Source organism: Cygnus atratus, chromosome 4, assembly GCF_013377495.2.
Source record: "Cygnus atratus isolate AKBS03 ecotype Queensland, Australia chromosome 4, CAtr_DNAZoo_HiC_assembly, whole genome shotgun sequence".
Lineage (NCBI taxonomy): Eukaryota > Metazoa > Chordata > Aves > Anseriformes > Anatidae > Cygnus > Cygnus atratus.
Window position 1 is genome coordinate 75,849,008 of NC_066365.1, and position 10,043 is coordinate 75,859,050.

At 41.0% G+C, this 10,043-nt stretch overlaps 1 non-coding gene across 1 annotated transcript; it reads right to left on the reverse strand.

Annotated features, from left to right (window-relative positions):
• Window positions 1–8,781: 8,781 nt before the first annotated feature.
• TRNAG-GCC (transfer RNA glycine (anticodon GCC)) lies at window positions 8,782–8,852 on the reverse strand. Its single transcript has one exon. It is a non-coding gene; the product is annotated as a tRNA-Gly (tRNA).
• Window positions 8,853–10,043: the final 1,191 nt, after the last annotated feature.

Genomic DNA, 10,043 nt, shown 5'->3' on the forward strand with positions numbered 1-10,043 from the left:
CAGAATGGCAAGCCCGTTTTCTAGATGTACAAGGAGAAAAATTGTTGCTAAGTAGTAACAAGGACTGCTCTTGCCTACCTTTTGCTGAAGCTATTGCTGAAATAGCATTTGCAGGTCCTGATAACCGTAACTCAGAAGATACCCCTAAGATAAGAAGATATCACGGGAGGATCAGAGAAAACAGCCAAGTGATCGGAGAAGCACGCCTCACCACAAAAGGCTGTCAGACCTAGATCTCGTTAGAGAAGATTACCGGTGACTCAATCACATTTGTATGTATGCATGCAAGACCAGAAATCTGGTAGTTAAGAGGATTTCAGTTCATATATATATATATATATATATATAAAACAACAATCCAACATAAAACACTGAAGCTATGCAAACCCAGATAATAAGATACTCCGGAGTGCATCGACAAGATCCAACATCGCTGGCATTCTAGAAGATGTACAAAGCAGTTTAAATAGATCATTAATAGCTTCAACATCTATTTTTTGCTTCAATTCTCTCTTCTCTCCTTCCTCAGCCTCTTATACATCATCCTGAACAAGAGCCCCCAAGTTCTCCACCTCCACCCAAAGCAATGAAGCCAAATCCCAGCAAGGTACAGCCCCAGTCTCCCCACCCCAGCCCAGGGATGCATTTCCCCCTCCTCTTTTTGCACAGGCACCAGAACTTCACTCAGAGGAAGGGTGCTGGTGCTCAGTGCCTGGAGGCAGAACACGAACCTCAAAGCCATGCAGGGTGAGAAGAAGGGGAAGAGAAAAGAGTGAGAAGGAGCAGTTGCGATTCAGCACAGTCACATCCTTGGTGGAAACCCTCTCCTCCAGCTTGCCCCCTGCAGCAACCTGCAGAAACACCCTTATGGAGTTCAATAAATGATTTAACTGGGGCTACAAAACTAAAAATATTTTATACAATATAACTCCATCCATGTCAAATGTTCTTTCCCTTCCAGCTCTTTTCTTTTTCTTTAAGCCTTTTCTAATCTTTCAGCGCACGAACTCTATTTTTTTCAGTAACTTATTCTAGAGGGAGAAGGATCATTGCTATCATATTTTGGTTGCTTACAATGATCTAGGGGCTCATTACACTCCGGCATAACCTAGGTTTTGCAGGCAGAGAAGCAGGTGCTCGATGCTTAAAGCAGCAAGTGACGTCAGTACAACACACTTCGAGGATCTTGTGTCAAAACAGTAATTCTTCCTGCTGTCGCTCTGAAGGTCAAAAGCTTCCTCACAGTTGAATTCACTGAACAAGCAAAGCTGGGCATGCTACATTATCTTACAGCCTGCTGACAATTCTGAATGCCAGAGTCAAACTGCCATTTGTGGAAGATAAAAAAGGAAGGCAAAACAAAAACAAAACCTTCTTGGCTTTGTCAATCTGTTCCACAATGTAGCAGGAGCAGTTTCAATGCAACTGTCATTGTGATTTTTCTTTCCACCACCAAAAGGTGATTCAAACACCTTCTGAAGAGAGAAAGGAATAAATTAGTATTATCGCTTACGTTGCTCCCTTCCCTCTCAGATCTGGAAATTTAAGCATATATAAGGAAATGCTGTGGTTACTGGCACACACTCTAGAAAGCAGTAAATAAGATGCCAGAAGTATAGGGAATTCTTAGATCTTTAAGTATCATGTTAGAAAGCCTTATGCTTTCTATTTCATCTTGCATTTAAAAAAACAAACTTTGACAAATAACAGGAAATTTTTCATGATAAAAAGGTTTCTAGTTCTGCAAACTAATGTGGACAAAAAGCTATACAACATACTAAATACACTAATCCTACACCAAGGACGTAGTCAAAGATAAAGCATACCTAACCTATCGTGTCCTTCCACTTTCTAATATCTGACTTAAACCTGAATTTCCCACATGGCAAAACAAAAAAAGGGTGTTATTCAGTATTACCTAACTTTAGCCAGACACTTTATGTGTACATTGCAGTGAGATGTTACCTGTAGACCCAAACATGAGAAAGCAAGGAGTGTTTTTTGCTTCATAAAGGAGAACATTTATTCCAAAACATCTCAAAAGTCACTCCAAATCCACAGCAGCCAGCAACTAATTCAGCCATACCAGCTTTTCTGCCTGTGCTGTTATGCCAGAACAGGACCTCATTTCATCTTGCTAACATGATGCTTATAGAAAGAAGAAAAGCTTAGAGCAAAATGGTTTAGCATTCAGTATAGACCAAAAGCAATATAATAACTATGTCTTGGCAAAAGTCTAAGTCCAAGACTTACAATAAGCTACCTGAAGTTTCTAAGAAGGAAAAAGATGTGCTGGTCATTACTTCCATCCTTTTGTATCACACACAGGATTTTAGAAGTTCCTTCAACAGATGTACTACTTCTACCAAAGCTAACTTTGTCCCAGATTTTGCATTTGCAGGTAGATGTCATCTTCTGTCCTGGTTTTCTTCACAGAAATCTATGTATATTCACCACTGAATTCAAAAAACCATAGGAGCCACAAATGTTTATCAGGCTATTCCCAAGGCACTTTCAACTCCATCCCCTTGAGCCAGTTGTTCAACTTCAGAACAAACAACCACAAAGAGCAACATGCACACAAGCAGGTACTGGAACAGCAAATTGCAAGCTGAACTTGCCGTTAACTGGAAGCAACAGAGGCTTATTTTTAAAATATCACAAGCAATGATGCTATTTGCCTATAATTATCTTGTTTGTTTATGAAAAGAACAAAAAAGATGGTGTAGTGAAACCAGCCTTAGAAGCCGCTTTATTCAGCAATTTCAGCTACATCCTGGAAAAGTGAGTCACAAATATAATAACATAACAGGTGGGTAACACTTGATTTTGCAGAGTGATCCTCTAAGGGATATCAGTACAAAAAGAAACATTTCAAGCTTAGTAACAGCATTGTTAAGAAATGCGTTTCCAAGAAGCGTATGCAAGGATATGCATAAAAGAAGTCCAGGTGGGTGCCATGGAAGTAAAGAAAAAAAGAAAAATAAGTGCTATCAGCATGCAAGAAGTTAACATATTGTAACTTACTGTTACATCATCTAGACCCACAAAGGTTTGCGCAGGGAAAATTAACAGCACAATATTTGATTGGAAATGAGACAAAGCTAACGCTGAAAGTCAGAAGTTAGACTTACACCACATGATCAAATGTGATGTAAGAACCAGCATTTAAGAGCAGAACTCTACACCTAAATGCAACAAGAGCATTGCAACCGATGGACGACAACCATGGGTGGGGGACTGCTGAACAGTGGCTGAACACTGTAACTGGGATGAGTAAGGAAACAGAAATGCAATAAATGAAAATAACGCAATAATTAAGTAAGGTAAGCAAGGAAACCATTCTAGCCTGGGTAACGAAACCAAGTATTGATAACAGTCTTGGCTAGTTGTGTCTTCCATAGACAGCACAGAAAAGGAAAATAAACCACTTACACAATATTAAAGGTTGGACTAGATGATCTTAGAGGTCTTTTCCAACCTGAATGCTTCGATGATTCTATATGGGTACGGTTAACTATACACTACCTAGCTCTACCTTTACTTTTTGGTTTTATTAAGTGTGCATATGCAAAAAAAGGAACAGATAGAATAGTTCCAAGTGGAAAGGACCTACAAAGATCGAGTCCAACTGTCAGACTTCTTCGGGGCTGACCTAAAAATTAAAACATATCGAGTCATTTGGTTAACACTCTTAAACACAGACAGGCATGGGCAACCACTACGTCACTGGGACACCTGTTCCAGCATCTAACTACCCTCTCAGTTAAGATGTTTTACCAAATGTTCGGTCTGACCCTCTCCTGGTGCAGCTCTGTGTCATTCCCATGCGTTCTGTCAATATATACCAGTGAGTAAAGACGAGCACCTCCCTAATTCCCTTCCTCAGGGAGTTGCAGAGAACAAAGAGGTCACCCCTCAACCTCCTTTACTCCAGGCTTAACAAACCCAGTGTCCTCAGCCTCTCCCCACAGGACATGCCTCCCAGGCCTTTCACTAGCTTTGCTGCCCTCCTCTGGACACTTTCAAGGACCTTAACATCCTTTTTATGTTGTGGAGCCCCGAGCTGCACGCAACATTCAAGGCGAGGCTGCATCAACACTGAGCACAGCAAGAGAATCACCTCTTTTGACTGCCTGGCTATGCAGTGTTTGATGCACCCCAACACGTGCTCTAGGCTGCCAGGCACCCTGCTGGACGTGCTGAGCCCACTGCCACCAGCGCCCCCAGATCCCTTTCTGCAGAGCTGCTCTCCAGCCACTGGTCTCCCAATCCGTACTTATGTTCAGCATTACTCCACCTCAAGCACAGAATTCAACTGTTCTTGTTAAATTTCATGCCATGGTTGATGGCCCAAGCTATAATATACTTTATAAATTAATTGCCATAGCTCAAAGTCAAAGTTTCAAAAAAAAAAAGAGCAAATACAAGCAAATAAAAGCAATAAAGAAAAATGGATCCAATCAAGGTTGGCTCCACTTCCAAGAGAAATTAGTTTCTCTTGCTGGGGGACAGATGTGTTTGCTATTATTAATGGGGATCATTTGAAAAAAAAAGTCTTTGTTTCCACCATTTTGAGGATAATTATAAATTACTTCAATAAATCAGTAGTATAGTAGTATCACTTGCATCTTAAGATGCAGAGAATAATGTTGTGTTACTAACAGAAGTTTTCTGTTTCAAAGTTGTACTGCTGCCAGTGAACTACAAAACATACAACCGGAATGGATCAGAATATTCTGACTCCGCATGGATGAAAATCAATGTAAAACGGAATGAATAAAGGCAAAAATTAAATTTTGGAACCTCTCAAATCAATCTAACTAAACCGTGGCAATTAGATGTGAAGGGAAGCAACAGAAACGCTTATCTTTTCTAAAACAGAGGCGTTAAAACTGGAAAATATTTCTGACAGCAATATAAATTGTACCTAAAGGCATGTGTTAGCAATTAGGACCACTAACAGAATATTAAACACTATAAATTATGGTCTATTGCTACAAAAATATCATTTATCTAAACACTCAATGCAGAAAGAAAATAAGTAAATGAACCACCCCGTGGTGGTGGAACTAGATGGCCTTTAAGGTCCCTTCCAACCCAAGCTATTCTATGATTCCATGAATAAATCTGCGTCTAGGCTGGTGCAAGTTCCAGGCATGGAAACAATACAACCATGTCATCAGATTAGATTAGAAAAAATAGAGAAGCAGAAAACCTGGATACTTTATGTCAAAAATAAAGATGACTGCCAAATAATAGATGCACGGTCCCACTAGCATTACCAGAAGTAATCCATCAGTCACTCAGGATACCTCATGTGAGAGCTCATGGTGTATTAGCAGAGCTAAAGATGCGTTGTGAAAAATGGAGTTATAACAAATGGGTCTGTCCTACAGGAATACAGCCAGAAGAATGCTGTACTTGAATGCAGCAAAAACTACTTCAAATACAGGACGAATCAGCAGTTAATGATTCTCTCACTTAGGACGCTGAAACAGCTGCATGCATACTCTTTCCCAGTATCCAGCTTGGTGGGGATAACTGAACTCCATGTGTCCTTCATTTACGTATCAAGGATGAAATATATGCAGTGTCCAGCCACATCATGCATTAGCTAATCAGAACTATACGGTCTGGAAGATTGCTACACCAGCACTAGTATGGCTGGAAAACAAACTTATTGATGAACTACAACAAATAGAACAAGAAGCTGAAGTATGAGGAAACACCAAGCCAAAAAGCCTCAAATTATGTCAGAAAACTGACAGCTGTTATAATCAGTTGATGCAAAAACTAAGTATTTACCATCAGTGTATTATTCTGGATGGTCACAGACATCAGCTTTAACACCCTTCAGGTTTTTTGTATTTGAAACTGCATTCTTAATGACAATGCTTGTAATAAAGCAATAAACTGCACGCAGCTTTCATATCTTCGCTATGATTAACAATACTGAGGAGAACATACCGCCTGAAAAAGCACTGCAAGGCCCAAATGACCAATTTAATACAGATAGTGATTCTTTCCCTTAATGTGTTACATCCCAATACAGGTATTGTCTGACGACAGAAATTTAAGGACTTGTAACAAAAACCTTAATGTTGATATGAATGAAGTAAGAATTTGGTTGTGAACACATATGCAAGCACCAGAACAGAAGGCTATTTAGCAGAAGACCCTGTGCCCTGAAAACAGGAGGATAACAAGGTTGCAGCATTTCATATACACGGTGCCTTCTCCTGTTAGCCCAAGAGGACAGCAGGATACAGCAAAGCACCACCCCATAACCAGAACTTGATAGTTTTGATAGCTGGCCTGTAACACTGAGGCTAGTGCATCCTAGCTAGACCACCAGGTGAAAAAAAAAAAGTTGGTGGTTCTGAGTGCAACAGTGCGAGTGGGTGGACATCAGCTGACTCAGACACTTTGAAAATTACCATCACCTTCCCCTTCTAGGTAGTCTTTGTTATACTAACTTCCTACGTGAGCAAATCCCTTTATCTGGATAGTTTGGGTTGCAGTAGTACAGTACTTCTAGCTAAAATTCCTCAGTTTTTCTTCTTATCTGCAAATGAATACAAATACCAATTAATTAAAGAGCAGCAGCATTTATACAGTACCTCTATAAAGGGCCACTGAAAACTTTTTAAAACTGTATTTGGAGATTGCTTTGTAACAAAATAAGCAGAGAAAGGTGGAAGCAGTACACAGTAGCTTGAATATATGAGACAGGGGTACAAATATGTACACACCAAAGTTTTTGATGCTATCAATTACATCTAGTTTACTGTTTTGAAGTTAACAAAGATTTATGACTAAAACTAACACAGATTTTAAAGAGAATATCTGATCACCTAAAAAGAACCCCCAAAATTTCTAACTTGAATACAGCTTACTGTTAATTCTCCAGGAAAACAAGACTACAGTTTTACCTGAGAACAAAGATAATCAGTTCACCTATTAAAAGAGCCAGGGAAGGCACACAAGCTCTCTATCTCATTTTGAAGACGGGCTTTGACAACAAAATTACACAGAACATATTTTGTGAACACCAGTTCTCACAAGAAGTCAAATCCAAGCTGAGGACTGCTTTGAAAGGAAAAGTAAAATCCTAATCATTTAGCAGATTAAAGATGCCGTGTTGAACATACCCAGCAGTAAGCCACGTGATGTATCTCCAGGATACTGCCTTCTGGATGTTTCTGCTGAAGACACCACTCCTTCCTCCAGCGTAGGGAACTCTGTCAGGTCATTTCTATCACAAGTCAGGCCAAGCTTCGTCTCTGAGGCAGCAGTTAATCGGCTGGCATCCACTTCTGGTGGAAGCTGATACCACGACTCAATTTCCTAAGAACAAGTGGGGAGATTAAACCGTGCATCAAGAAAATTCTAAGGCATTTTAACCAAGAAATTAAAGCCTAGGTTTTGCAATAGTGAAGCTATTGCTTCTAGATTGTATTTTCTATACAAATACTCAGTTGTCATTGTTAAAGAATCATGATGCACTAATGAACTGCCGAAGTCCACTGTCAGTTCTCACCATGGTCTGAGTTCTCAGCATTCACTACCTGTTCACCAGCCTTCCATCACTTCTCAGAAACTGAGCTCCATCTCCAAATCCTACAAATATAGAAGACTTTTTTCCAAACCAGAATGAAATCTCTCACTTAGAAATGACAACCCCAATGAAGACAAATGCTTCTGCAGGATGCTGGGCCAATACAGTACCTGACACTGTATAGTAAATGTGGTTTGCATTCTGCAACTGGGGATTAACAAGCAGAGCACTTACCAATTCAACTTTGAAAAGATTTTAGTTATAAAAGTTCTGAGTTCACACAGACAGTGCCTGAGAGTTCTAGCCAACCCTTCGTTTTGTTTTTTAACAGAAAAAGACATACAGTTCATGCGTAACTGGAAAGGTGCATCGTCAATTCAAGTAATTCATTAAAGAATTTGCATTGGGATTACTGGGGAAGTAATTAAATGGGTAATTTTTAATTATAGAAAAGGTACAGACCTGTCTGGTGTAAAGACTTAAGAATATCAATCACTTAAGGCAAACCATTATCATGAGCATATATAACATAATTACATATACATTAATATAAGTAAGAAAGTGTCCTGGTAAATTGGCAGAAGTACACAGAGCACACAGAGTCGTTAAGGTTGGAAAAGCCCTCCGAGCTCGTCTGGTCCAACCACCCCCTTACCACCACTGTCACCCACTGAACCACGCCCCCAAGCACCACATCCAACCTTTCCTTGAACACCCCCAGGGACGGTGACTCCACCATCTCCCTGTCACCCCATCCCTACACCTGACCGCTCTTCCTGAGAAGAAATGTCTCCTCATTTCCCACCTGAACCTCCCCTGGCGCAGCTTGAGGCCATTCCCAATGGTCCTATCACTGCTTACCTGCGAGAAGAGGCCGACCCCCAGCTCCCCACACCTCCCTTTCAGGCAGTTGCAGAGAGCAATGAGGTCTCCCCTGAGCCTCCCCTTCCCCAGACCAAACACCCCCAGTTCCCTCAGCCGCTCCTCACAGGACTTGTGTCCCAGGCCCTTCACCAGCTTCGTAGCCCTTCTCTGGACACCCTCCAGCACCTCGATGTCCTTCTTGTAGTGAGGGGCCCAAAACTGAACACAGCACTCAAGGTGCAGCCTCACCAGAGCTGAGTACTGGGCTATGATCCTCCCTGCTCTTGCTGGCTACACTATTCCTGATGCAAGCCAGGATGCTGTTGGCCTTCTTGGCACAAAAATTTGGGCGTTTCTGCATTGGCCGGGAATCGAACCCGGGCCTCCCGCGTGGCAGGCGAGAATTCTACCACTGAACCACCAATGCCAGATGCCGTGTGCTTTGCTGTTACAAACCGACCACCTTCCTAAAACTCAGTTGTGACTGAAGTAGCATCCTTGCATAATAGTTGCAGGTTCTTCTGCCTTTTGAAACACTGCTAAGGTATTACAAGCTGCTTTTCATATCAGGATTTTACTACATGAGCTATCATCTTTGCTCAAGATTCTTTATAGTCCATTTAAAAACTCTGAGTTGATGAGAAGCTTTGTTTCCAAAAAAATGTGATCTTATGCAGTTCTTGGAGTACTGAAATATTTAGCAGCGTATCCATTAGATAGAACTACTGCATCACAATGCGAGTACAATTTTCCTTAATCAAATCAAGAACGTCATTAAAACTAGGGACTGGAAGTAGTCACACTTTACGTGAACTGAAGCATGGCTCTCTGCTAACAGGCAAATCCAGTATTTTGAGGCAGACTGATCTGACAACTTAGAAGGAGTAGCAGGATCAGGATTATAGTGAATTGCAAACTGGATACACATCACTGCTGTGATGCAGAAAACATTATACTGGAAAATCTGTGTAAGTTAATAACCAGAAAACAGAGGTCACCCCCCTCTCCTCAGCACAGGTATGTTCTCAGCTGAACTACTGGTGACTCGGTTTTGAACACTGTATGTAAAAAAGGTTTGTAACACCTGGATCACGGCTAGACAACTTGACAGATTTTACAACAGTCCTGTAGTTCTGCAGTTCCAACATACAGAAATACCGAACTTTACGGGGGGTAGGCCTGAATTATACAGGTAAAGCCCTTTGTGTTATTTTAAGTCACATAATTAACCTTCAACCGTGACAAAAAAAAGGCACAAGGCAAGTACCTGATTAATGGCAGTTCTCTGACATATTGCTTCTCCTAGGGAGATGCCGCTGGTAGCCGACGCCTGGGTCTCACTGCTGCTCTGGCTTAGCGATTCCTCCTTCCAACGACGATGCGGTGGAGTTGTTGCAATAGGCTAAAAAAAAAAAAAAAAAAACACGTGCGTTTTCTAAGCGGAAAATTTCTGGGTATTTCATCATGCGTACATATCTAAGTAAACAGACAATTAAATATACAAAATAGCCAGGACATCCCTAATGCTGGAAGTTAGGCATCCACCCCAGTGTATCCAGCCAGCAAACAAAATTCCATGCAGAGTCCCAACAGAGTTTAATTTTCTGCACGTTAGCCA